The sequence below is a fragment of the Callithrix jacchus genome, chromosome 7 (genome assembly GCF_049354715.1).
Source record: "Callithrix jacchus isolate 240 chromosome 7, calJac240_pri, whole genome shotgun sequence".
Lineage (NCBI taxonomy): Eukaryota > Metazoa > Chordata > Mammalia > Primates > Cebidae > Callithrix > Callithrix jacchus.
Genome location: NC_133508.1, coordinates 84458996 through 84486328, shown reverse-complemented (window position 1 = coordinate 84486328; position 27333 = coordinate 84458996). Strand labels below are relative to the sequence as shown.

At 45.5% G+C, this 27333-nt stretch overlaps 1 long non-coding RNA gene across 1 annotated transcript in view; it reads right to left on the bottom strand.

Annotated features, from left to right (window-relative positions):
- Window positions 1–3065: 3065 nt before the first annotated feature.
- Window positions 3066–27333, bottom strand: part of LOC128928160 (uncharacterized) — a 195250-nt gene continuing 170982 nt past the window's right edge. The window contains exon 4 of the long non-coding RNA XR_008472876.2: window positions 3066–3258. This is a non-coding gene — a long non-coding RNA (uncharacterized LOC128928160). The remainder of the gene's footprint in view (window positions 3259–27333) is intronic.

The window sequence follows — 27333 nt, the reverse complement described above, 5'->3', positions numbered from 1 at the left end:
TTCACATGTATGTCTTCTTTTGAGAAGTGTCTTTTCGTGTCCATTGCACACTTTTTAATGAGGCTGGGTTTTTTTCCTCTGGTAAATTTGTTTGTTACTTATAGATGCTGGATATTAGACCTTGGTCAGATGCATAGTTTGCAAATATTTTCTCCAATTCTTCAAATAGTCTGTTAACTCTGTTGATAGTTTCCTTTTGCTGTGCAGAAGGTCTTAAGTTTAATTAGATCCCACTTGTCAATTTTTGTTTTAGTTGCAATTGCTTTTGGTGTCTTTGTCATAACATATTTGCCTGCTCCTATGTCCAGGATGGTATTGCCTAAGTTGTCTTCCAGAGATTTTATACTTTGGGTTTTTACATTTAAGTCTCTAATCCATCTCGAGTTGATTTTTGTATATGCTATAAGGAAGGGGTCCAGTTTCAATCTTCCGCATATGGCTAGCCAGTTATCTCAGTATCATTTATTGAATAGGGAGTCTTTTCCCCATTACTTGTTTATTTTCAGCTTTATAGATCATCAGATGGTCATAGATGTGTGGCCTTATTTCTGGGCTCTTTATTCTGTTCCATTGGTCTGTCTGTTTTTGTATCCCTACCATGCTGTTTGAGTTACTGTAGCCTTATAGCATAGTTTGCAGTTGAGCAACATGATGCCTCTAGCTTTGTTCTTTTTGCTTAGGATTGCCTTGGCTATTTGGGCTCTTTTTTGGTTTCATATGAATTTTAAAACAGTTTTTTCTAGTTCTGTGAAGAATGTCATTGATAATTTGATAAGAATAACATCAAATTTGTAAATTGTTTTGGGCAGTAGCCATTTTAATAATATTGGTTCTTCCTATCCATGAACCTGGGATGTTTTTCCATTTGTTTGTGTCTTCTCCAATTACTTTGAGGAATGTTTTGTAATTCTCATTGTAGAGATCTTTCACCTCACTGGTTAGCTGTATTCCTAGGTATTTTATTCTTTTTGTGGCAATTGTGAATGGGACTGCTTTCTGATTTGGCTCTTGGTTTGGCTATTGTTGGTATATAGGACTGCTAGTGATATTTGTACATTGATTTTGTATCCTGCAACTTTGCTGAAGTTGTTTATCAGCTGGGGGAGATTTTAGGCTGAGACCATGGGGTTTTCTATACATAGAGTCACAGCATCTGCAAACAGATCATTCGACTTCTTCTCTTCCTATTTGGATGCCCTTTATTTCATTCTCTTGACTGATTGATCGGGTTAAGTCTTCCAAAATTATGTTGAATAGAAGTGATGAGAGAGGGCATCCTTGTCTTGTGCCGATTTTCAAGGGGACTGATTCCAGCTTTTGCCCATTCAGTATGATGTTGGCTATGGGTTGTCATAGATGGCGCTGTTATTTTGAGGTATGTTCCTTCAGTACCTAGTTTATTGAGTGTTTTAACATGAAGGGATGTTGAATTTTATTGAAAGCCTTTTCTGTGTCTATCGAGATAACCATGTGGAAACACTCTCTTCTCTAGGCTTCGGTGACACTGCCTCCTAAATTTATTTCCACCCTTCCTCATCTGATCACTTTGTAAGATGATCCTCCTGTACCCAGCCTTTCAATGTTGGAGCTCCCCAGGGCTCAGTCTAAGGCCTCTTCTCTTCTCCTCCATTCCCATCTCTCACTGGTGACTCACATTTATCTCTCTGGCCGAGAGAGACCTCTTGTCCAACCTTCAGACCTAGTCGACATCTGCACTTAGCTGTCTCTAAGACAATAAGTCACACTCTTATCTTCCTTTTGAAACCAACAGAGAGACAGATATGTGAATCATATATTAGGAGATTAAAATATCAGCCTCAGTACTGGTGAATCTAGGTTGAAAGGGCTGCTTCGATGTATGGCCACAATCATATTTCCTAAAACTTATCCCAACACAAGTCCTTTGGGTGATGCACACGGGTGAGCATTTGGGTCAGCAGAGCGAACATATTCCTGCAAACCACTTCTGTATGCCCACTGAACTACAATCATGGGAGCAAAGAGAGTACAAACTCTGGATAAACTCTAGAAGGCAGTCTAGACACTGCCCCAACGTGCTTCCTACACAAAAGAAGGAGCAGAGCAGAGCATGCCAAGCCTACAGGCAATCCTCTCTCTCCTGGTTCAGTGTTGGCTACCTTCAGATCTCACCTTGAGTACCTTCCCCTGGGCAACCATCTCTGCAGTCCTTCCTTCTCTCCAAAACCAGGTCCCTTCCTCAACACAGCCCTTCATAGCCCCCCTTTCTTTCTTCAGGGTCCATCTCAAGTATGCTGTTATTGACTCACTGGGTGCTAATGGATGCCCATCACACTCACTTCTCGTAAGCCACAGGACCTTAGGGAGGTGGCTGCTCAGCTGCCCTTTTATCTCCACCATCTATCCCAGTGACAGGCACAAGATGGGCCTAGTCAATGTTTATATTAAGTAAATGAATGAATTTGATGATCCCTCAGTTTGTTTTCTCTCTTCTGGACCAAGCACTGTATAAGCCATTCCCTTATTCCCACCAACCTTCTTCCCATGTATGTGTGTGTCTGCGTTTGTATGTCTTCTTCACTCCAACCCACTATTATTTCTTTACTTCTCTCCCTTCCTCACTCCCACCCAGAGATTCCTGTTTTGCCAAAATTTCTCAGTCCAAAACTTTTGTGGCCACAGCGCCACCTAGAGTTCACCTATGAGATGGGCCAACCCCAGAGCCCTTGACTGCTGTCCAGCCCAGTGCAGCCTAAGGTCCACCTTATGTTCTGGGCACATCTCTGGGTCTTCACACTTCATTTTCCTGGATTCAATGCATTACCATTTCTACAATCCCCTGAGTGCCTAGTGGAGACTTTAAAACAGAAAACTGCAGCAGGGCAGATAGGGGTACAGATGTGGTTCAAAGTATTTCCCTCTAATGTTTTGATCTGTTTTTCCCTTCTCTCCAATTCTGTTTTTCTCTGCTCGACTTTAGCTAATAATTCCAATTGTTATTACAATATAGCAAATATTTCATGAACAGAAACAATATTTAAGGCCCCATGCAACATATCAAGAGGAACTTACAGTTATAGGAGAAGGCATGTGAACGGAAGCAAGTATTTCTCTTATTCTCAGCTACCATTTCTTCTCTAAAGTCACAGGCATTGTTCTGGAAGTCTGGGCGGAATACCTTAAAAACGGGTCTGGTATTCGTCATGTGGGCAGAGGTTCATGCGTAAGAAACCTCAATCCATCATTGTAAATAGTGGCAAACACATAGGGACAGCCAACCTGCCAAACAATAGAAGACTAAGTTTCAGCACATCCATTTGCTTGATACTATGCAACCACGACAAATGATGCACATAAATGTTGGATCATAATGTGAGGACTTAGTTTCAAGCTAATTTGGGGGTAGGAAGACAGCTTACAACTTGTGTAGGAAGTATTATCTCAATTGTGTAAAATAAAAATACACGTGTGGAAAGATTATGAGAGAATAGTCTCAAATATTCTTAATGGTTGTTCTAGGGGACTTATTTTTTCTTTTTATTTATTCACTAAAATCTTTGTAATGAGCTTGTGGTTCATTTACAATGAAAAATTAGAATAAATCTAAAAATTACTAGGATAATCTGAAAGAAAAGAAATATTAAAATATTAAATAAATCTGTATTAAGAGGGTTATCTCAGAGAATAAAACAGTGGTTAGTACATGGAGAGAAGGGGAGAGAGAATGGGACACGCAGGTCAAAGCGTATTAAGTAGCACATATGTAGGATGAACAAGTTGAGAGGTCAAAGGTACCACATGAAAATTAAAGCTAATAAAATGGTATTGCATTGGGAAGAAATGGTTCTCTAAATAGTCTATAAAGCTCATTATCAAACGGGGAAGTTTTTGAACTTTTTCTACTCCCAGGATAGGGTTTCGAGGTCTTCTGAGACCCACCAGATTCAAGGTCAAGAAGGAAGCACCGGTGTCTTCCCATTGCCCTGCGCTCAGCCAACATCTCTTCGGTACTTAGAAATGTGATTGGATCCCACCGTTAAGGAACATATCTCAGCCACTGCCTGCCATAGAGCGCCAGTCTATTGAGAGGAGCAAATCGAACACTTGGGGACACTGTGTGAAAGCTGTCACTGGAGGCGCAACTGCTCCCCCTCAATTCCCACCACTTTAAGATATGTCACAGCAACCACTCTGTATAGTGGCTGTGCAATTACAGAGGAGCAGGGGCTGTGGCCATGTCCACTCCCTGCGGGCATTGCTGAGCATATGGTGGGTGAGCATTGAAGATCTGCTGAATATGAATCCTTCTCTGCTGGGTTCTTGCTCATATCCTGCCCCATTTCATCCTCACAGCAACCCCATGAGGAAGAGGACATTATTATATCTATTTGTCAGAGAACAGAACACATATGCCAAGTGGTGAAGTGATCTGTTCAAGGCCACACTTCTGGAAAGCGGCAGAACTGAGATGTTGCTCAAGATCTGTGTGTTGCAAGCCCCATGTTCTCTATCTCCAGAGTGGCTGCATGAAGGAGCATATGAGGAAAACAGAAGTTTGACTGAGTTTGGCCTGACTTTGAGTCTGAACTGACCCTGAATCAAGTGTCATCCCCACTAATTCATCATGTGACTTTGGGCAAGAAACTGCTTTGAGCCCTAGTTTCCTCAACTGCATAATGAAGACGATAATAATGCTTGCCTCGCAGAGTTATTGGGAATATTAAACACACACACAGACACATGGTCCCAGATGGGGTGACTCTGATATTATTTGAATTGTTCAAGAGCACAGAAAAAAATAAGGAAACCTTCAAAATATCTTTTAAAAATGGACCATAATGTTTAAAAATAAACAAATACTGTACAAAAATAAATAAATAAATAAAACTACAGAGTAATCTCACTTAGAGATTTAGATGCAATATCCTTAGTAAAATATTAACAATCAAGATACAGAAGAACATTAAAAGAATACAGGCAGGGCATTTGGGAGGGTGAGGCAGGCAGATCACCTGAGGTTGGGAGTTCGAGACCAGCCTGACCAACATGGAGAAACCCCGTCTCTATTAAAAAATACAAAAAAATTAGCCAGGCATGGTGGCACATACCTGTAATCCCAGCTATTTGGGGGGCTGGAGAATCGCTCGAACCCAAGAGGTGGAGGTTGCAGTGGGCCAAGATTGTGCCCTTGCACTCCAGCCTGGGCAACAAGAGCGAAACTCCATCTCAAAAAAAAAAAAAAAAAAAAAGAATACTACTATTTCCAAGTGGGATTTAATTCAGAATGTAAGGAGGATAGGTCAATATTAGGAAATCTATTATTCTTCATATTAAAAGAGCAAAGAAGAAAAATCAGATGATGGTCCCCAGGGACAATGACAAGATATTTGATAGAATTCAACAATTCTTGATGAAAAAGAAATAAAATATAAAATAGAGTGGAAATGGATGGATGTTCCTAAGTACATCTTCCTTGGGATAAGGAAACGCAGTATCATCTTTAATGTCACAAAAGCACTATCACTGAAACCCAGGAGAAAGATCAGAATGGCCACTTCTACTATTATTTTTCATTATTCTGAAGACACTTGTTGCAGGAGGCAGGGATGCAGGACTCTGTCTTCTCCACTCCTGATGTTTTCTTCATCTTGGAGGGAGTCCAATCAGAATAACATCCGTGGCCCTTCTCCACCCCTCATTCACTCCACTCTAGGGAAAATGGCGTGGTTTACACTGGTAGATTTGGGAGCCTTCCTTTGGGAAAGACCTGCCCACAGAAAGTACACCTTCCCCTCTGCACCCATCCCCACACCTTAATCTTACAGGTGCAGCTGCCACTCATTCCACCACATGAGAGTGTCCACACCCATCCCACAGTGCCCACGACAAGGTAAACAAGTCCATTTTAGAAAATCCCCTTACCTCAGATACGAGCCACATTCTGCAATAACTAGTCCTTGTGGATAAAACTGGTGCTGGTTGTAACCCCATCTGCTTTGCTACTTTCCCTGTCTTGAGCAGGGAAGAGGAAAGTATTCCTCGAATCCCCTGAGAGTCCATGAGTACTACTCAATGCAGTAAGACAAGACAAACAATATTGAGTCTAAAAAATGAAATGAAGAAGGGAAAACCTGAGAAAGTAACTACAGAAAGATTAAGAGGGCCCAGGAATTCAGTTAAATGCAAAATAAATGGCTCTAATATATACAAGTAACATTCAATTTGAAGATACAGCGTAATGGAGGAAAAATTTATAATAGCAACGATAAGGGTAAAGTATCTAGGAATAAACTCAACTAGAAATGTGCATGATCTATGTGTAGAAACCCCTAAGACATTCCCAAGAGACATGAAAACACATGTGAACAAAGGGAAAGGCTAGCCCATCTTCCTGAATGGGAAGACACAACATCGTAAAGATACCAGTTCTCCCTAGGTCAATATAAAATTTAATGCAATCCCAATGAAAGGATCAACAACATTTTTTTTAACTTAATAAGTCAGTTTTAAAGTTTATATGGTAAAATGTGTGCAATAATATTCTGTAAAAGTCTAAAAAGGAAGGGTGATGAGGAACGACAAGCTCTATAGTTAAAACAACATTTACAAAGACACGCTGACTAAAACAATGTGGTACTGGCACACAGACGAAGCCACAGAACAGAATGAAAAGTCCAGAAAGAGGTGAAGATACAGACTGGAATTCAGTGTATTGTGAAGGTGGCATTTCACATCAGTAGGGAAAAGATGCATTATTTAATAAATGGTGTGGCAACAACTAGGTAGTCTTCTGGGACAAACTACATTTGAGTTTAACCTGACACCTTACTTCAGGATAAATTCCAAATGAATCAAAGATTTGAATGTAAAAAATAAAAGTTCAAAAGAAGCAAGAGAGAATGATTTTATAATTTCACAGTAAAGATGACCTTTCTAAATATGACAAAATCAAGAAGTCACAAATTTTTAAAAAGCTAATGTTTGACTATTAAAAAAAACTATAAATTTTATTTATGGCAAAAACACTCAATAAAAGTATCAATAGAATTTTTTTTTTTTTTTTTTGGTAGCTTGGCTGGGCGCCATCACTCGCACCTGTAATCCCAGCACTTTGGGAGGCCAAGGTGGGGGGATTGCTTGAGCTTCAGAGTTGGAAACCAGCCTCGCCAACGTGGTGAAACCCTGTCTCTACTAAAAATACCAAAATTAGCTGGGAGTAGTGGCAGGGACCTGTAGTCCTAGCTACTCAGGAAGCTGAGACTCCAGAATCGCTTGAACCCTGGAGGAGTGTGGATGAGACAGAGGTTGCAGTGAGCCGAGACTGCACCACTGCACTCCAGCCTAGGCGACAGAGCGAGTCTCCATCTCAAAAAAAAAAATTGTTTTTGGAACTTTACAAACTCTTTCTAACATTCTTATGGAACATGTACCCCTTAAATCTAGAATAATAGAAATTGAAAAAATAAAGTTATTACACAAATGTAAATATGTAAAAATTATTTATAAGAAAGTTGAATAATTAACTGAGAAAAAATACTTTCATATCACAGGCTAAAGTAAATTTCCTTTCAAATGTAAGCTCTGAAAATCGATTAAAAAGGTCAACCCTTCACCCCCACTTCCCAAAATAGGTAAAGGATATAAAACGCACAATTGAGAGAAAAGAAAATACAAACAACTCTTAAATGAATGGAACGATGTTCACAATTAAAATATGAGAAATGCAAATTCAGACTTCACTAAGATCTCTTTTACACCTACCAGACTGGCCACGACGAAAGAAATTTTATAATATGCTATGTTGGCAAGGACGTGTGGAAGCTAACGTCACCCTCCTGGAGGAGTATTAGCTGTCTCTGCTCCGTTGAATGGCAATTAAAGTACATATGTGCATACTCTGTGTACCAGCAACTCCCCGTTTCTAGGAATTTATCCTGCTAACACAATTATGTACCTGCAAAGTGATGTTGGTACAAATATTGTTATTTGTAGCATTGTGTGTAACAGTAAAGAATTAGAAACAAACTAAATGTTAATTAATAGGGGACGTTTAAATATATAGAGGTATACTTATCAATTCCATTCTTCACAACCGTGGAAAAGAATAAGAATGCTCTTAGCAAGTTGCTAAGGAATGTTCTGCAAAATACATTGTTAGGTGCAAAAAGTGAGATGCAGAAGAACACGGTGTGCAGTATGCTCCTGTTGGTTTGTTTGTTTTTGAGACAGAGTCTCACTCTGTCACCCAGGTTGGAGTGCAGGGGCACAATCTCGGCTCACTGCAACCTCTGTATCCCAGGTTCAAGCGATTCTCCTGCTTCAGCCTCCCAAGTAGCTGGGACTACAGGCACCCGCCACCACACCTGACTAATTTTTTCTATGCTTCCATTTGTTTTTTAAAAACGAGCAGGGCAGGGTGACCATATATGCACCTTCATTTGCAAATGAGTAAAAATACCTCTGGAAAGGGGCACTGGATCCTTCAGAAGTAGGGGTCAGGAGAAGGGATGGCTGGAAGGCTAAAGACAGGGGTGGGAAGGAGACTTTTCACTCTATATTCTTTGTAACTTCTATAGTTAGAGTCATGCAAATTTATTCAATTTTTTAAATAAATCTTTTTTAGAAAAACAAATATTTACATGTGATTTCAGTCTTTGGGGGCAGAATATCTATTCGTTTTGGGAAAACACATGAATGGGCCTTTTAGTAATATCTTATAAAGCAAGTACCCTCCAATTTCTTTTTGGGGAACATTTGAGTAGCTTAGGGTGGATATTTCATCAATGTGGTTGTGGTGAGTGCTGTGTTTCTATAGGTTTTCTTGTCCTTTAAACAAACACACAAAAATAGAAAAACTACTTCTTTGCTGTATATGAATTAGACTTCATGGTGCTTGTGTGTGTTCTTATTTAAAAGTAGTTCTTCAGACAGTCTAAGCTGAGAGTCTGGAGACATGTCCAGACATGACACCTGAAGGACCAATGGTAATAATTAACGGGGCTGGGGCGGAAGCTCTAGCTGACCTCAGTTATAATGTCCTCCACAGGTTACTTAGGCCTAAATGACTCAGGCTTTGGAAAATGTGCTGACTGATGTTTGACTGTTGCTTTCTGATGTGATTGTGTTGGGGCGCTTAGTACAAGGCTTCATTCTTACAGATACTGGTAAGGAAGTAGACATCCCTATTGTCAGTCATCTAGGCCAGCCATTGATCCTGACACTGGAAATGAGAGAAAACTCCTTCTCATTGGGCCTTGTGGTGGTAAGAACAGCCTCTAGCAGAGCACCAGGGGCCTGAAGCACAACTGCATTTGGTCCCATGGGGGAGTATGACATGAGACCCAAACAGAAGAGCTGCAGTCACAGCACCAAGACTGCATACACCCACACAGTATTCATATCCTGGGCTCTAACACTATTCCCCACTAAAAAGAATTGGGATCTTTTACAGGGGAGGCGGTTCTATGCCTCGGAGAAGAAATGGAAAGTAGGGATGGCTATCAAGCACCCTGCTGTTGCCAGAAAATAAGATTGCTTTCAAAGGTATCAGTGTAGCATTAAAAGAGGTGAGAGAGTAGCTGAAAGTGTTTTCCAATGGCAAAGTTATGATCATCTGAACAGCAAAAAGAAGAAAGGAAATGAGGAGGAGAGGAAGAAATATAGTTGCTTAGAACAAGTTAATGAAAAGCCATGAATTCATGACACTAAAAAAAAGTTAATATAAATTATACAAAAATGTGGTTGTAATTAAAAGGGAAAACAATAAGATCTATTCATTTTTATTATTCCAGTAAGTTGAGGTATGGTTACATATGGATCTTTTATTTTCTGCTAGTCATTGTATATCTTTGTAAGGTATTGCCATGTATCTGTTTCTAGCTATAGAAACAGGAAAGAAAAGTCACAGAGAAACATGAGTAAGCTAAGAAGTCACAGAAATGGTATGAGAACCAAAACGGCAAGGTGGCACCACTGGTCTCTCTGACAATTGGAAGATGAGGTTGGTGGGCCAGCCCTGGCAGGCATGTGGGCCCAGTAATCAAGCAGACAGATCACTGTGCCAGGTGTTTCACGGTGATGGATTAGCTGAATGTCTTGGGGAGGAGAAAAACATGCAGACCCAATCTCTCATCTCCTGTGAAACCTCTAGATGACCCCACTAATTACAAGATAATAAAAGGTATCCAGCAGTCTTAAATAATGCTCACAGACCAGATCCATATGTCACACTGGCAGGACAATGGGTTATGTAACACTGGCCAATGAGACTTACAATGTATAAAATTTTGGAGAGAGACACCAGGTTGCAATTAAATGGAAGACTGTGCTAAAGACCCAGACTTACAAATTTCACTGATGTAACCTGTGAAGATTAAGCCAAAAAAAAAAAAAAAAAAAAAAGGCAGCCCAGGGCCTGTTGACCAGTGGCTTTTGTTCAAAACACCTGAGAGAAGCAATCAGTTTCCATGTCCAATTAAGAATCAAATAGGTAACCCAGATCCTATCTTGGCTTATTATTACTTTTTATTTCAATCTAGAAATTATTGCACCCCAGGTAGGTTTCAAAATAAATCTATGAAAAACTAAGAAGGTATAACATTATAGAAATATTAAAAAAATAAATTAACCCATAGAACTGATGCTTTAAGAGTAAGCATAAATGGCAACATAGCCATAAGTTATAATTCTGTTTTGTATATGCTTTATGTGTTTGCTTCATGAGTTTGAACAAGTTAAAAGTATATTGCAAAATTTATTATTGCAGATAAAACTATGTAAAATGATGTGCTTAAGTTTACAGCATGTTAAAGTATTTAAATATTGCTTTGTTTCAAATTATTATTTGACGTTTAATAATACCTTTCTTAAATACCAGTGGTATTTTGGAGTCTTTCTCTCCAAGCCCAGACACCACTTGTTCGTTGTTTCAGTTATCTACTTCTGTGTATCAACTATTCCAAAACTCAGTAACTTTTTTATTATATCTCTTGATGTCACAGGTCAAGAGTTCAGGCAGGGCTTGGCAGGGCAGTTCTTCTGCTCCGCAGAGTGTCAACTGGGAACACTCAGTAGTTTTCAGCTAGCAACTGGGCTTGGGATACAAGACAGACATAGTCAAATGTCTGGTATCTTGGTGGACATAGCTGGAGGGCTGAATTCAGGTGGACTCTGTCCATGAAGTCTCAGGGTCTCTCCATGTCGTCTCTCCAGGAGAATGGTCAGAAGAATCCTCACATGGCCAAGGCTCCCAGAGACCAAAATGGAAACAGCCTGTGCTCTTAAGGGCAGGCCAGAACTAGCACTAGGGTAACTTCAGTTCTGTTACACTCTATTGGTCAAAGCAGTCACAGGCCAGACCACATTTAATGTGTCAACCTAAAGGGCCCTTGTAATAGTCCGTTTTAATGGTGCTGACAAAGACATACCTGAGACTGGATAACTTATAAAGAAAAAGAGGTTTAATGGATTCACTGTTCCACATGGCTGGGGAGGCCTCACAATCATGGTGGAAGGCGAAAGGCATGTGTTATATAGCTACAGACAAGAGAGAAATGAGAGCCATGCGAAAGGGGTTTCCCCTTATAAAACCATCAGATATCATGAGACTTGTTCACCACCATGAGAACAGTATGGGGAAAACCAGCTCTGTGATTCAGTTATCTTCCAAGGGATCCTTCCCACAACACATGGGAATTATGAGAGGTACAATTCAAGATGAGATTTGGGTGGGGACACAGCCTAACCATATCAACTCTAAAGGAAAACGATATTTATTTGGAAATGGGCACCGCAATGGGAATATGTGTGCCAAAGTAAACTATGTGCTTATCAGGTATGTAAAGAAATACAAAGGTTTTTAAAGAAAAACATGAGGAGGATTACTTAATTGTTTTGAAATAAAATAACAAGGGTGTTGCCAGTCCAAGGTTGGACAGGCAGTTGCTGGGCAGATGTCCTCATACAGAAATTTGTGTGTGTGTAAGAGTGTGATCACCTTTGTTCAAGGCTGTGGTTTTCACACAGTCTTTTCTGACAATTCTTGTTATCAGGCATTTGCACATGACAACCCTCCCTTCATGGCCTTCCCTGATTTGATTTGATTTGATTTGATTTGATTTGATTTGATTTGATTTGATTTGATTTGATTTTGTCAAAATCAAAAGATAACCCTTCCCTGATTTGATTTTGACAACTTTCACATTTTCACCATTTAATTAAGACCTTTCTCTGAAAGCATGGCTGATTAACCATCCCATAGTTAGGCTTTGATCATCCCTCGGTGCCGGGATGGACCTCCCAGTTTGTTGGTCTGGTCTCACACTGGAGAAAATAATTGCTGACTAGGAGTGAGAATCATGGTAAGAAGTGGGTCAAAACCCATTAACAACAAGGGATGTTTAGAGGGCGTGGCCCTCGGCCCGTCTACCCAGTGCCTATTGCTAAGTTCAATTTTGTCTGTTCTGTAGCTGCTAACTATCGTCTCAAAGTACTGGGCAACTATTATTTCATTGAGAGTTGTACTTCTATGGAAATTTGACAGGCAACAGAAATGAAGTTTAAAAGGAAAATAATAATAATACGATAATCTCAATTTTTATAATAGTTTTGAGCCATAAACCTGGGCTTTTATGGGTCTTGGGAAGATGTGGGAGTTGGTGGGAGGGAGGGGAGACAGCAGGGAGGCTCCTCTAGTGAGGCGGTTTGGAACTGGGTTGGGATATTTCCCTGAGAGACGGCTTCCAGGGAGCCTAGGCTGCCTAAGGGAGCGTGGCCCAGGCCCAGCCCAAGATAGCTTAACGATGGAGCTGAATTCTGGGCTTCCAGTCCTCTGAGAAGACCTGTTTTCTTGTTTGACTCAGAGACTTTGAAGGGCAGAATGAGACTACAGTGAGCAGGTGAGTCAGCAGGGAGAGGTGCTGCTTTCCTAGCTGGGCTTATCTTCTGCCTGCCTTCCAGGCTTGCCCATCCACATACCCCACATGGCCACTATGCATAAACCACTGTGGTCATTTAAAGCTCAGCTCCAAAGCAGTGTGACAAGTTGTTAAAAGCAAAGGCTTGAAGTCAAATAGACCTAGGTCCAAATCCCAGCTCCAGAATTTACTATGTGACTATGGGTAAACCACTTAACCACGCTGAGCCTCGGTTTGCCCATACAACCTCATAAAATTGTTATGAGATTCTGTGTGATAATGTACGTCATTGACTTAGTGCAGGGTCTAGGGCATAGTCATTACTTAATAATTGGTAGCCAAAAAAGCCCCCCTCTGCTCTCACTCTTCCACAGCCCACATCAGCCTCTCCCCAATCCCCCACCCTGTCTCGTACCTAACTATGGAATGACATCTCCTGTGATATTTCTGTCTCGGGTTGACACTGTCTCTACACTCTTCCCCAGAGGAGAGTCCAGCTTACAGTTGGAACTGAGGTTTATGCTCCCCCTTCCTCTCCACAAACCACAGGCTAGTATTGGTTGGGTACCCTGTAGGAGCACAATAAACACTGATTGAACTAAATGGTCAATTTATGGCTTCTCTTTGAACAGACCTTAGATGATTACCTTTTATGGGGCTTACACTTTAGACTTAAGATGTAAAACAGAAGCTCAGGTTAAGAGGCAAATAATGGGATATTTTATGTGCTGTTCTGGAGCAAAAGTCCACAGCTTTATTGCAGTGGCTATAAAAAAGCATAATTGGAAAAGCCTCGATTGAGAAACCCACAGTGGAAAGAACTCTGGGTCAGGAGACAGGAAGCCCAGACTCCCCACTCTGGGCTGCACCATTCAGCCAGGCGCCTTTCCTGTCTGACCACATGTGCAAAACCAGGGACCCCTGAAGACTCTCCCATCCTAACTGTCCATGGTTCTTGAGTCTACAAGTCTAAGATCACTCTTCCCAGCATTTTATGATTCCAAAAGCTTAAGATTCTCCAATTCTAAGACTCTCCTATGATCCTATAACACTAAAATTTGGCAGCTTCAGATTGTACTACCTTAAGGTTCTATGGTAAAGCACAGTGCTTAACAGCCTGGGTCTGGAGCCATGAGATGTGGGGTTCACATTTCAGCCCACTGCTTATTATAACGTCAGTTTGAACAAATTACTTAATGAGATTCTCAATTTTCTCACCTATATAATGGGAATAAATGCTGGCGCCATGTGATGATGGAGAGAGAATGAAAAGAAACAGCTCCCACAAAGCATTTTCTTAGTGACATAGAGAAAGCTGTCAAGAAATGGTAGCTATTGTTATTGTTCTAACATTCCATGAATGCATTGTCTCAAGAATCGAATGTTCTCCCATACTAAGGAAGTACCATCCTGTGATTCTAGGAGTCTGTGACTCTCAGATGTCATGCATCAGTCTAAGTTCCCAGAGACGAAGATTCAGAGACCTCATTCTAGGAGCAAGGCTGTCAGCACAGCCATGGCCACCAGATGGCAGGCTCGGGTTGCCAGTCCCTCCGTAGCCGTAACTGGGTAGGTCAAGGAGCCCAGCCTCTGCGACAAGCCCTCGAGTCTTCTCTCTGGCTCTCATTTAAAAGTTCCTTTCTCTGTTGTGAACAGGGGATGAAGGAGGAGTAAGGGGAAGTTGCAATTACTATATTTTTCTTATCAATCCAAAGATCCGCAATGCCAGAATGAAAGGGGACCCATAGCGGGGAGAAGGTTTTATAACGAAATGAGCTTAATACGATGCAGTCTCAACGCGGCTTACTGCGGCCAGGCTGGAAAGTTAGAGACGACGGCGTCAGCACGTTCTGGGCTTCTCGCGAAGATTACTCACCGCCGTGCTGCCTGGGAGCTGTGTGGTCCTCGGTGCCCCAGTCCAGACACTCATCTGGGAGGGCAGATCTCCCCAGCGGCCGGGGGAGCAGGAATTCTCACTGCTGCCTTCACAGACGAAAGCATCCAAGGGGTCAGGGATTTGCTTCGGGCTCTTTTGTAGTGAGGCGGGATTCAGATGGAGAATTTTCCACTGCCGGTGCTGTGTCCCTGTTAAGCGGTTGCTGGCAGCAGCGCGCTCAGCAGTGCCATGAAGGAGGGAACCAACCAGAAGAAAAGGAAGGGGGACACAGGACAGAGGCGGACACCCCTCTGCGTTAGAGCAGCCCCTCCCTAAAGGCCCCCGAATGTCAGGTCCTGCGCTGGACACTTGGCCTGCATCATCTCTAATGCAATCCTTTCAAGAACCCTCTGGGGAAGGTGTAAAAATGACAGCTCTGAGGGCTCAGAAAGGGAAGGGACCTGCCTGCATGTACACAAAGATGGAGCCAGGAGTCAAGCCAAGGCGAGTTGCAGGCCGAACCTCCCGCTCTCTCTTCCCAATGCAGGAATTGCCCAGGTAGTACAGCGCCGAGACAGGAAGGACGCCTGAGACTCCAGGTCGGGTCTTGGAGACATCGGGCGAGACTCGCCTGTGTCTAGCCCTCAAAGACTCCTAGTCAGGGCCAGGGCCAGGGCCAGCTGGGATACTAAGATGAGGCCCTCGTGGCCCAGATCCAGCCCTGAGCTGGGGGAGGCCAGCGGGGCTCCAGGGTGCCCCGGGCAGGCGCCGCAGCCAATATTGACTTTGGTAAACACCATTTTGCACCGAGCGCGGGGCGAGGGCGGGGGCGCCCTGACCCGGGGGGCGGAGGCAGCGGCTTCGCATTTAGACGAGGCCATTAGCAGCGATCGATGACTGCGCCGCGCGCTCCGGCCGCTGGGCGCTCCCAAATGAAGGTTAAGTTTGCTCTGCGCCCTGGCGCGGCCGGCCATGCGCCCGCATAATGGCCCCGGCCCAGCCTGTCGGCGCGCCCAGGTTAAGCTGAGGCCTAGGGGCCGCGCTAGCGTGCGCGGGAGGACGCGGCTTGGCTGCCAGGCCCGGATGAGGGAACCGCAGGGTAGATGAGCTTGGGACCCAGCGTGCAGTGCCCTGGTCTGTCTCCCTCAGGGTAACCCATGGCTCTGGTGGGTCCTAGATGGGTGGAGTGATGTTCCTGTGCCTTCGCTTTCGCTCCAGGGCTACTCGTTTGAATGCACAGCCTATGTGACCGCGTGAGAGTGTGCCTGGGAATGCACACTCACACCTGGAATCTGGCTGAGCTACCTGGAACAGTGGAGCCAGCCAGTCCGGGAAGCCCGAGCTCTGTGTGCCAGAATTCTGGTTCTGTCATTGCCCTATCTCTTCTTGCAAGTCCCCTCACTGCTTCAGCCTCAGACTCATGCTCCGAAACAGGTGGGTCAGAGGGCGCCTGGCCCTGGACAGGCAAGGGGGCACTCACACGCATACTTGTGGGTGGCTAGGTTGTGTGAATGCACACCTGGGATGTGTGCATGGACATGGGTGTGGGTATGCCCAAGGTGTGGCAGCAAACAGAATTAGTCTTAGTGGTTCCTCCCTGGGAATCCACTTGGGGCCTGTTGGAAGCTCTGCAGGCCAGGCAGCTTCACACCACACACCACCCTATTAGACCAGTTTCCCAGAGGACTTGAGCCACAGGGAGTGTTTAATGAATGCTCTGGAAGCGCCTCACACTGCAATGGTATCACATTAATTCTCATACCTATTCTTTTCTCCACTTTTTTTTTTTACAAATGAGCAAACTGAGACTAGGGAAGGGAAGCAACTTGCCCAGAGCCATAAGTCAGCAAAGGGACTGGGATTCAAACCATGCTCTGCCTACGGCATCCTGCTGCTGCTGCTGCTGCTGGTAACTCTGGGGATGGGCAACTTGAAATACCAGACCTTTGGCAGGAAGGGGGTGAGGACAATGCTGTGTGCATCCACCTGCGTGCTAAGAGAATGTCTTCTGGTTTCTTCTGAGATCCTTTTTCTTTTCCCCCATGTTACAGCTGAGAAACTAAGGCTCAGAGAGGGGAAGGGAGTTGCCTCAACCCAGTCAGCAAGGTAGCACTGGAGCAGGGATCAGACTCCTGATGGGTTGTGATGTGCTGCTCGCCTTGGTCCTGACTGCCTGCAATGCGTGCTACAGAGGGGGCCCAGGTTCTAGATGGCAGCCATCAGCATGTGTGTGACAGGGCCGGGGGAAAGAGACTCAGGCAGTCTCCCCACTGGGAAATGAGTACCTCACTCTCCCCATGCCTTCTTGTGGCCCAGGCCCCAGTCAGTGCACTGAGGCAGGTGGACTCATGAGCTCTGACCACAGGGGTGACAGGATGGCCCAGAGGGGTTTGCATGCCATCCCGAAGGCATTAGGGAATGCTTGGGAACATTTTGTCACAGTGAGTAGTTGCCATAGGTGCTAATGCCTGACACAAAAGAACTGTCTGCCCAAAACACCAGCCAGGCCAAGAAGGACCTGACCAGAGATTCTGAGGAGCCAGGGAAGCAGGGGGCCGCAGAGCCGGGGAGTGGCCTCCTTCCTCCCACTCTTCCCCTCAGCCCCCCAGCAGCCCATTCCTTGATCCATCCTGATAAGATAAGGGCCTGCCCAGGCCTCCTCCCCAGTGCCTCTGCCTTGGTAAATGAATGACCCATGGAGAGAAGGGGCCGGGCCCTGAGCCCTGTAAGGTTATCACTGGCAAGGTCACGCCACCCACAGGCCCACCGTGCTCTCTTGGAGTTCTGGGTGCTGAGGGACCGCCACCCGTGCTCCAACCACACGCTGTGCCACCTCAGCCTAATCCTTTGCTCTTCTCCCATCAGGCAGGTGAGGACCTTGGGTGCAGAGAAGCAGAGCAGCTTGCCTCGGTCACAACACCGAGTCAGTGGTTCTAGAGCCCAGGTTTCCTGGTCCCCTGCCAGGGGTTCTGAATGTGTAACCTCCCTTAGCGCAGCCAGGCCTGGGTTACCAACCAACATATCCCTGTGCAATGACTTCAGATGGCCGGCTTTAGTGCCAGCTCTGCCATTCAGTACCTGGTGGTGTGGTCCTAGGGGACAATGCCCCTGCTTGGGACCTCCGTTTTACCCCACTGTAAAATAAAATAGTAAGCCAGTTCCCCAAGATAAAGAGTAGGGGAACATCACTGGCAGTGCTCACCTCTCTGGGAGGCCAAGATCTCCATCCATTGCCGCCACTACCTTTTTAGGAACACAAGACATGCGTTGCTTCCTGTCCTAACATGACCTTGGGGGTGCCAGACTGCCCCCTGAGGTTAGTGCTAACAGTCACAGGGAGTGGCAGGGGGAGGCTGAGGCTTATTGTAGCTGCCTCTTCATGGGAAGTAGGAGCAGGAAAGAGCTCTGTGGATCCTGAGCCTGAAATCTTCCTCTTCCACAACTTCAAAGCACTCTACTCTCTCCAGAAACTTCTGCAAATGAGCCCTTGACACCCCAACCTCCTCTCCACCATCAGAGAGTTTATCCATTTGAAGTCTTAGACTGAGGTCATGGGTCCAATCCCCTAGTAATTCAAAGCCAAGAGAGGTACAGGATGTTGCCCCAGGTCACACAGCAAGGCAGAGGTGAAGCCAAAGCTCGCCTACTCGCTGAGACATAAAGGGTGAGCTGCAGCTGTGATGCTTTTCTCAGAGGCCGCTGAGCAATTCCCTGGCCAGTCTCAGCCCCAGCCTGCACAACAACCTCTGCCACTAAACCAACTGCTGGGGGGCTGCCCTAGCTGATGCTGTCTCAAGGCCTGGGCTAGCTAGGCATCGTGCTGAGCACTGTGGTGGAAAGAGATGAACTGGGCATAGGCCTGCCCCAGAGGAGCTCACAGCCTAATGGGGGAGAAGGCACCATCAAGAAGGGAAGGAAATCACTAGACAAATAGTGACTGTGGCAGCCACCGTGGATCGAGACAGCAGTGAGCAAAATACACATGGTCCTGCCCTCATGGAGAAACAGCACTGTTTTTAATCTAATATGAAATCAAGTGATGCAAGAGAAAAGCTCCAGGGACAATAAGCACACCCACAGGCAAGGGCGACCTACTTCTGAGTGTTGGGAGAAGGTTTCCTGAGTGCAGAGGGAATGTCGGAGGTAAGATCTGGCCTTGCAGAGGAATTAACTAGGGCTGGCCTGGAGTTGGCATTCCTAGCAGTGGAATCTGTGCATTTGAAGGCTCTTGGGTGAAGGAAGCCTGGAGCATTTCAAATAGAAGGGTCCACAGTGGTGGTGTGATGGTTCAGTGGGTACCACGGTGAAAGATAAGCCTGAAGAAGCTGGCAGGTCCAGATCACACAGGTCCCTGGGAGCCACGCAAGGAACTGGACTCTTACCCTAAAAGCAATAGCAAGTCATGGACATAAGCAGCAGAATGTGTGTTTAAGAGATCGCACTAGCAACAGTGTTGAGCATGGATTGGATTATGAGCAGGAGCAGAGAGGGCAGGCCAGCTAGGGAGGCTTTGCTACAATCCATCCATGGGATGGCAGCTCAGAAAGGACAGCATAAGTGGAGATGGCCAATGTGGATGGAGACAGAATCCACGGGTCTCGGTGAGGGCTCAGCTGTGGAGGTGAGGAAGGAGGAGGTGCCACGCTGGCTCTGCCCTAGGGATAGGCCGCAGGTCCAGAGGCAAGAGCCCTGGAACAGACCTTCTCTTTGGGGCCTGTTGGCATTTCAAGTCCCTTTAAGACACTGAACTGAAGGGGTCAAGTAGGCAGTGGGATGTACGGTTCTTATGGGAGAGAGACGTTCATGTCATTGGCAGAGAGATGGTAACTGAAGCCAAGGGCCTGGATGAGATCATGTAGGGAGAGAGAATCTTCAGGTAAGGAAGCAGAATGGAAGGAAAGGATGACCCAGGAAAAGGCTCAAGAGAAAGCGGTCAGAACAGCAAAGCCTGGCACTGGCATTCAGCTCCCGGGGTCTTTACGCAAACTCCTGTCTCTGTCTGAAAAGCCATCTCCCCACCAAGCCAGCTAGCCTTTGCCCACTCCTTCAAGGTGCTGCCCAGGTACAGTCTCCTCCAGGAAGCATCCCCAACCTACCTCTCCTTCCCAAGCTTCTTCAGACTTCCCACAGCCCCTGGGGCAGAAGATGGAAGAAAGAGCAAGGCTTTGGAGCTTGTCATATGACAGAGCAGGCTGCCCTCTAAAGCCTCAGTTTTCTCAGCTGTCACATGGAATAATTACTGTGCAGTGATTATATTTCTTGTGAGGAGCAAATCATATACTACATATAAAACCTGTGGCTCATCACAAGCACTCAATAAATAGAAACTATCATTATCTGAGCTCCTATCATGTTGCACTGACATTATCTGTTTTTGTCTATTTATCTCATCACCTGATGAGCTCTTTCAGCTGACAGAGTTTATGCATCTCAGCATCACCTGTGCCTGGCCCAGGGCCTGGCATATAGTAGGTGCTCAGTGAAATGAGAGTGCAGGAAATAAAGAGGTTGATGGGGGCAAGAGTGTTCAGGGTAGACCTCCTGCTGGAGGAGGTGCTGGAGCCAGGCCCAGTGGGTCCCAGAGTACCACCCCCACCAACTGCTGCAAGTAGTGCAGTGGGAGGGACGGGGGAGGGGAGAGGGAGGCAAGAACTGCAGGAGGGGGAACAGCTTGAACACATTTTCCCAGCTGAGGGGCTGGGGAATGACTTCTCTGCTGAACTGCGACCTCAGAGCCACATATCCTCTTTGAACTGTCAGGCAGCCCCCAGCCCTGTCACTCCCCATCTGAGCTGGGTGAAAAGTGAAACTCCAGCCCTGCCCTGGAGCAGTCCCCAGTGAGTCCCAGGCCCAGCCCCCATGTCTGGGTTTATTTGTGTGGGGCTAGCCGACCTCCTAGCCAGGGCTCGCTGCAGGTCCATGGCCTAGGCCTGTACACCCTACACCCTCCCCTGTGGCAGCCTGGGCCTGCTATAGTCGAGGTCCTCAGTGGCTTTCCTCCCACCTGGGCAGGGGCCCAACACAGTGGCAAAGCTCAGCCTCCAGAGCTGGGCTGGAATCTTGTTCTCCCACCAAGCACAAGGCTCAGGGTGCTTAAGAAAGTGTCTTCACCTCTCTGGGCCTCTGTTTACCTGAAAAATGGAGGGGGGCCTACCTCTAGCTGCAGCCCAGAGGAAGGGGCAAGGACATACTTATTGTGTTTTTCTGTGCCAGATGCCAGCATCACACTCTACCCTCAAACACATTGGCTTGAACCTTGAAGCAGGATGAATATTTTATCCATTTGACTTAAGAGGAAAGCAGGATTTAGGAAAAAGAGAGGACCACCTGTCCAAGAACAAGTGATATCACTTGTAAATAGCAGAGCCAAGGTTCAAACGCAGGATCATCTGACCCAGGGATCAGAATGGCAGGTGGCAGTGGAACATAGCACATCACCCCTTGTACCTGCAAGCACAAAGCTCATGGCCCCTCAGAACCTGTCTCCCCACCAGAAGACCAAGGGCTGCACGATTCTCACACTGACCAAACCCAGAGATCATTCCCAGTGGTAGCCTCAGCATCCAACCAGGGCCTGGCACCAGAGGGGCTCAATTAATGTTTGTTGAGTAACTGTATGAATGAGTTTCCAACTCTTTGTAGCACATCTACGAGGACAGTCATGAGGTAAGTTAGTGAAAGTGAATGGGGAAGACGTGAGTAAACGTGAAAGATTCATTTGGTTGTGAATATGAAATGTTTCTCCCTGTCGTCTTTCGTCTATTGGCCTCTCTTCTTTTCCTTTATGAATATTTATTTGATACCCACCATGGACCAGACCTGTGTGGCTCCACAGACGCAGGGATAATAAAACTTAACATTTATTTAGCACTTACTGAGTCACTCACACTAATATTTCTCTCTTTTCTTTGGTATCTAAGCTTTCTTTTTAACGTTCCTTAGAGCGTAGCTAAGTCATTGACTAAAGAAGAAACTGAGGCCCAGAGAAGGGCAGGAATCTGCCTGTTCCCAGGCCACCAAGGCTAGAAGCATCAGTCTACTGGTAAATGTTTAACATCAGCTCTCCAGAGAAGATAAAGCCTGATTTGCAGCCTTTACCAATTTCTATGCTATGTTCTCACCATGGCAGATTTCAAACTGAAAGTGAGGTCACTTGATAGTGGAGTTGAACAGAGGCTCTGTTCACTCTGTTACGGTCAGCTCTAATCAATGCATGCAAACCAGCACTGCATACTGTGGACCAGAACTGAGGTTTTCTGACAAGCCAGGAGACCTTTACGGGATACCACCAAATCCATCAGCCCCAGGGTCCATGCAGGTGTCTAGTGGGGCTGTGAGCATAGGAAGAAAAGGGGAGGGACAGAGTGCTGAAGCCAGAATGCTCTGAAAAGTTCAGTGAGTCTTCCTTCTCCACACGCTCAAGATTGCTTGTTCTACGCTCTCTCTGAGAACTTGTAAAGTTTAGACTTGGGGAGAAGAAAAGGAAATGGCTTGGTTCCTGATACCCTCCTAGATTACAAGCAGGATATGGCAATGTGAGCTCAGTCCTGCCTACTTTGCAGTTCCTGAGGGAAGAAGCCGTGGCTGGGGTTGGCCGCTCCCTGGGTCCAGAAGAGGGATCAGGTGATTTCATTTCCAGAGTACTGCATGTATTTCTTGATTGAACACTGGGTCAATTTTGCTGCTTATTTCCTTCCTCCTGGTCTCCTAGTGTGTCCAGTGACTAATCCAAGACCCAGACTCTGGCATAGGGTTAGTGATCCGTAATGCTGGGCACTCTACCAAGCATCCCTTTTCATCAGCATGGCCTCAATTCCACTAGTAGCTCTCCCTCTAGGTCAAGTCGGTGGTGTGCTATTAAAATTATCCTACTGTTAATGGCAGCAGTAAAAACAATAACTGGACTTACTCTAACATCTCTGAACTGACTACTTAGCATTAGCTTATTGCTATCCCAAACAAATAAAAGAAATATTTAAGACCCTACTGTGTGTCAGACATGCAATGTGCATTATATTTAATCTTCCAAGCAAACTGACCAGGAAAAACTGACTTATCATCCTAAGATTTTACTGATGAGTAAAGAAGTCACATGGCTAGTAGGTGACTCAGCCAGGACTGGAACCCAGGTCTATTTGTGTTCAATACTCTATTCTTCCCCATTCTATGATGATTCATCTCAGGCCAATTAGGAAAAAAATCAAGATAACTCTGAGAGAGTGGACATAGGCTAGGCATGTTAGTTTTCTATTGCTGTGGAACAAATTATCACAAATTTACAACGTATAGCAGTACTTATTTACTATCTTATAATTGTGTCACCTAGAAATTCAGGTGAGCTCATCTGAGTCTTCTGCCCAGGGTCTCACAAGGCTAAAATCAAGGTGTTAGCCATCTGGGGTCTTACGGGAAAGCTCTGGGAAGAATGATCTTCCAAGCTCAATCAGGAGGTTGGCAAAATCCAGCTCTTTGCAGTTGTAGACTGAGATCCCTGGTTCCTTGCTGACCATCAGCTCCTTAAGGCCATACATTTTCGTTCTCACATGGTCCTCTCCACTTTCAAAACCAGCAATGACACAGCAAGTTATTCTCATACTTCAAATATCTCCAAGTTCTCCTTCTCCTGCATGTCTCTGACTTCCTTTTCTGCTGCTGGCTAAAGAAAGCTTGCTGCTTTTAAGAGCTCTTCTGATTCCACTGGGACCACCAGATAAGTCAGGGAACCTTCCCTATCTTAAGGCCAACTGTACCATATAACATGACATAATCACAGGAGTGATGTTCATCAGATTCACAAGTTTCAGAAATGAGGAAAGGGCAACTTTGAGAGCCCATTTTAGATAAGCCTTGTAGGAGTGGAGGTTCTAGGGGTACTCCAGGCAGGTAAGACCGGGAAGTTTGGGAGTCGGTCCTGAAGATGCAGCCTAGAATCTGTTTCTTCAGCTCTCCAAATATTTCCGTAAGCCATGAAATACAATAGATTGCCTACTACAATAGATAAGCCGTGTAGGAGTGGAGGTTCTAGGGGTACCTTCCAGGCAGATAGGACCGGGAAGGAAAGGGGCTTCCCCCTGGAAGTCTTGAACACCTGGAAAGCACTGTGGGAACACTGGGTAGCCAAGGGGGGAAGGACATAAACAAGAAGGCAGGGTCTGTAGTGGGGAAGAAATTGGAAAGAAGGTGGCAAAAAAGAACAAAGGAAATCCAAAATAAATAAATAAATGAAAGAATTCAGCCTTACATCTGTAGAGAAGTGCAAGTTCACTTTGTTCTATCACAGGGGCTCCCAAAAGATGCTCAGTAAATATGTATGAAATCAAATGGGCTGTGTCGCTTCCATGGAATGGGTTGGGTTGAGATGCATTGGGTAGGTTGGAATTAGGGCTGGGAGAGACTGAGTTGGGATGAGTTGGATGGAGTCATACACATTGAAGTGGAGATTAAATGGCTTGTATAGATTAAGAGAACTGACCTAGGCTGGGATAGGATGGATTGCATTGAGTTTAGATGGGCTGAAGTGGAAAGAGGTGAGTCAGGGGTAGCTTGTTTGAGGCTGGGTTTGGCTGAGCTAGGCTAATTTGAATCAGGCTGGATTGAACATACGTGGGTGGGTTGGAATGATTTTAGGATGGGTTGGCTTTTAGCAGGGTTAGACCAAGCTGAGGATACATTTGGTTGGGGATGTGTTCGCTTTTAGTTCCAGAGACAGAATCTACTCTGAATAGTTTCAGAAGGAATAAATGTATTAACAGTATTTCACGGCTTACAGAAATATTTGGAGAGCTGAAGAAACAGATCCTAGGCTGCATCTTCAGGACCAACTCCCAAAGTTAGGCTGCAGAACGGACCACCAAGGCAGCTGCTCCTTTTGCAACCATCAGGAAGCCATCTGCCAAATCAGGAAGCCACCAATTTGGCTCCTGACTCCAGAAACATCCTCGCCTGCATGTGCACACTAGCTAAATGCACATTGCAGTGGAAGCATTGACAGGTTTTCTCTCCAGAAAAAAAAAAGTATGGTGAGGAAATTCTTTGGGCAGGTAACACAAAATTGGAAAAATGTTCCTAATTGTTGAACCTGGGTCATACAGATAGAGGTACATCATATTCTTCTCCCTTCTTTTGCATGAGTTTATTTCTGTGGTTATTGTTTTGAAAGGACAGCTCATTCCTTGCCTTTCTGCCCCTTCAATACACTTCTGACTTGAAGCCTTGCATGAATATATGGCATGTAATAAAGCCTACATAACATCCTCGTTCTAACTCTAGGGCGGTCTGGGAAACACAGTTTTTAGCTTTTCAGCTGCTGTGAGACAAAAGGGCACACTAGAAGGAGTGGGGGGAAAGGGGCTGAATGAATCAGTCTACAGTTTCCACCACCATTGAGCTACACAGGTTGGTTTGGGGTGAATTGCAATGGGTGAGGTTGCCTGGGTTGGACTAGGCTGTGCTAAGAGGTGTTGGATGGATTGGACTAGGTTATGTTGGAAAGTTTGGGCTATATTCAGGTGAGCTGGACTGAGCTGGCTTGGGCAGCATTGGCAGGAGTTGGATCAGGATAGGTGATTTATGTTTGGAGCCTCAGAGAGGCCATTGTTTGGGTGTCAAGCACTTTGAGAGCAGTGGCGTGTGGGGGTTTTACTCACTCAGAGCCAGGAAGGGAGGACTTGGAGGATGACATTATTGATGATAGTAGCACCTGTCACTCCACCCTCATTAGGTTTCCTCTCCACTTCCTGGGGCCAGGCTCCTGTCCCCTTCACCCAAGCCAGTCCTCTCTTCAGGCTTAGGGTACTTCCAGCGTTCATGTTGGTCCTTTTCTGCCCTCCTTAACATGAAAGCTATTAGAGCAAGAGGCTTGGGGAATAAGTTACAAGCAGAGAAACTTGCAGGATGTGTTGTCTTGGGGCAAAACCAAACCCAAAGTCAGGATATCAGAGCCATATGGTTTCCTCTCTACATTTCTGGTGGGAGGAGTTGTGGATTTTATGGAATTTGGGCCCAGTTCCGGAGTCCCACAGGTGCTGTGTTCACTGAGCCAAGGAAAATGGGTGCTGGCAAGCATACATGTTTACATGCAGAGCAATGCATATGAGCACAAAGCTTTCCAGTTTGCGATACATTTTCAGTTTACATACATTCTTTCAGAGTAGCACTATAAAGCAGGAGTAACATCCCAGAGAGACACTCATGTTCAGAGAGGCTAAGTGCCTTGCCCAAAGACACACAGCAGAGACAGGATTTGGTTTTTCAGTTATTGTTTACACAAACATTGTCTTCTTAACTAGCATTTGCCCTCTGAGGTTTGCAACTTTGTCCGCTCCGCTGTTCACGGTTGTAGCCCTAGCATTTTGAACAATTAGGGCACATGGTGGGTGCTCAATTACATTTATTCAATGCAAATATATGCTTATTAAATAAATGGGGAAAGAAATCCCAGTATCAGAAACCCATGTTAAGAAACACACAAACACACACAGCCCTTGTGACATGGGCCTTTCGCTCCAAGTCCTTAAAGTCTTATCCCATCTCTGCTCCCTGGGTTTGCCTGGACCTGACACACTGGCTCAGGGTCAAGAAAAGAGGCCTCTGCCCTCAGATCTCCAAGCATGCCTGGCACAGTCCTGGTATGGTAGGTGCACAACAAACCTCACCCTACTTCACTACCTGCCTTCAGTTAGACCCTTTTTGAGGGCAGAGAATAGAGGAGATGCCAGACAATTCCATTTAGAAAATGGGCTTGCCCTTCCAAGAGAGGATAGGATAGCCAGCCCAGACAGGGGTCTGAGACCGTATCTCTCTACTCAGTCAACCAGCCTCCAAGTAGTTACTGCTCAGAACATGATCTTATTCAGTTTGCACAAACAAGCCTGAGAGGGAGGGGCCGTTATACCCATTTTGCACATAAGAAAACTGAGACTTCTAGAGAAGAAGTCACTGAAGTGCCCAAGGTCACAGAGCTAGAGAATACAAAGCCTGGATCAGAGACCGCATGTGTGTGACTCCAAGGTCCATAGGTGTCAATGCCAGACCACTCCCAGGCTCCCCCTGAGGGACGCACCTCTCCTTCATCCCTGGGCTCTGTGAAGAGCAGGGCCATGTCCCCTCTTCCCTCCATCCTGCCTCTGCTCTCAGTCTGGGTCAGCACAGGGTTGGGGGAAGGGGGACATTTCTTGCTGGCTCCGACTGATATTGATGGATGGAGTGACTATTGTAAATGCTACCGTGTTGTGTAATCAGTAGGAAAATGTGACTCTGTCCCCAGAGATGCCAATGGCATTTTGGAGAAAATCCTATCCTTGATTTTCTGGGCCTGCTCAGTTGAAATGTCTGGGTGAGAGGGACAAGCTAGGGGCTGTGATTCCCAGGGCCTGGGCAGGCCACTTGCTGTTCCAGCCCCTGCCTGGGAGAGCAGGGGTTGGAAAAGTCACACTGTGGGCTCAATCACAACTCTGTCACTTACTTACTCTCTCAACCCCACGTTTTCCACTATGAAATGAGGATGGGAAAAGCACCAGCTCGTTGTGAGGACAGGTGAAAAAGTGCAGCAAAGCAGCTAGCACT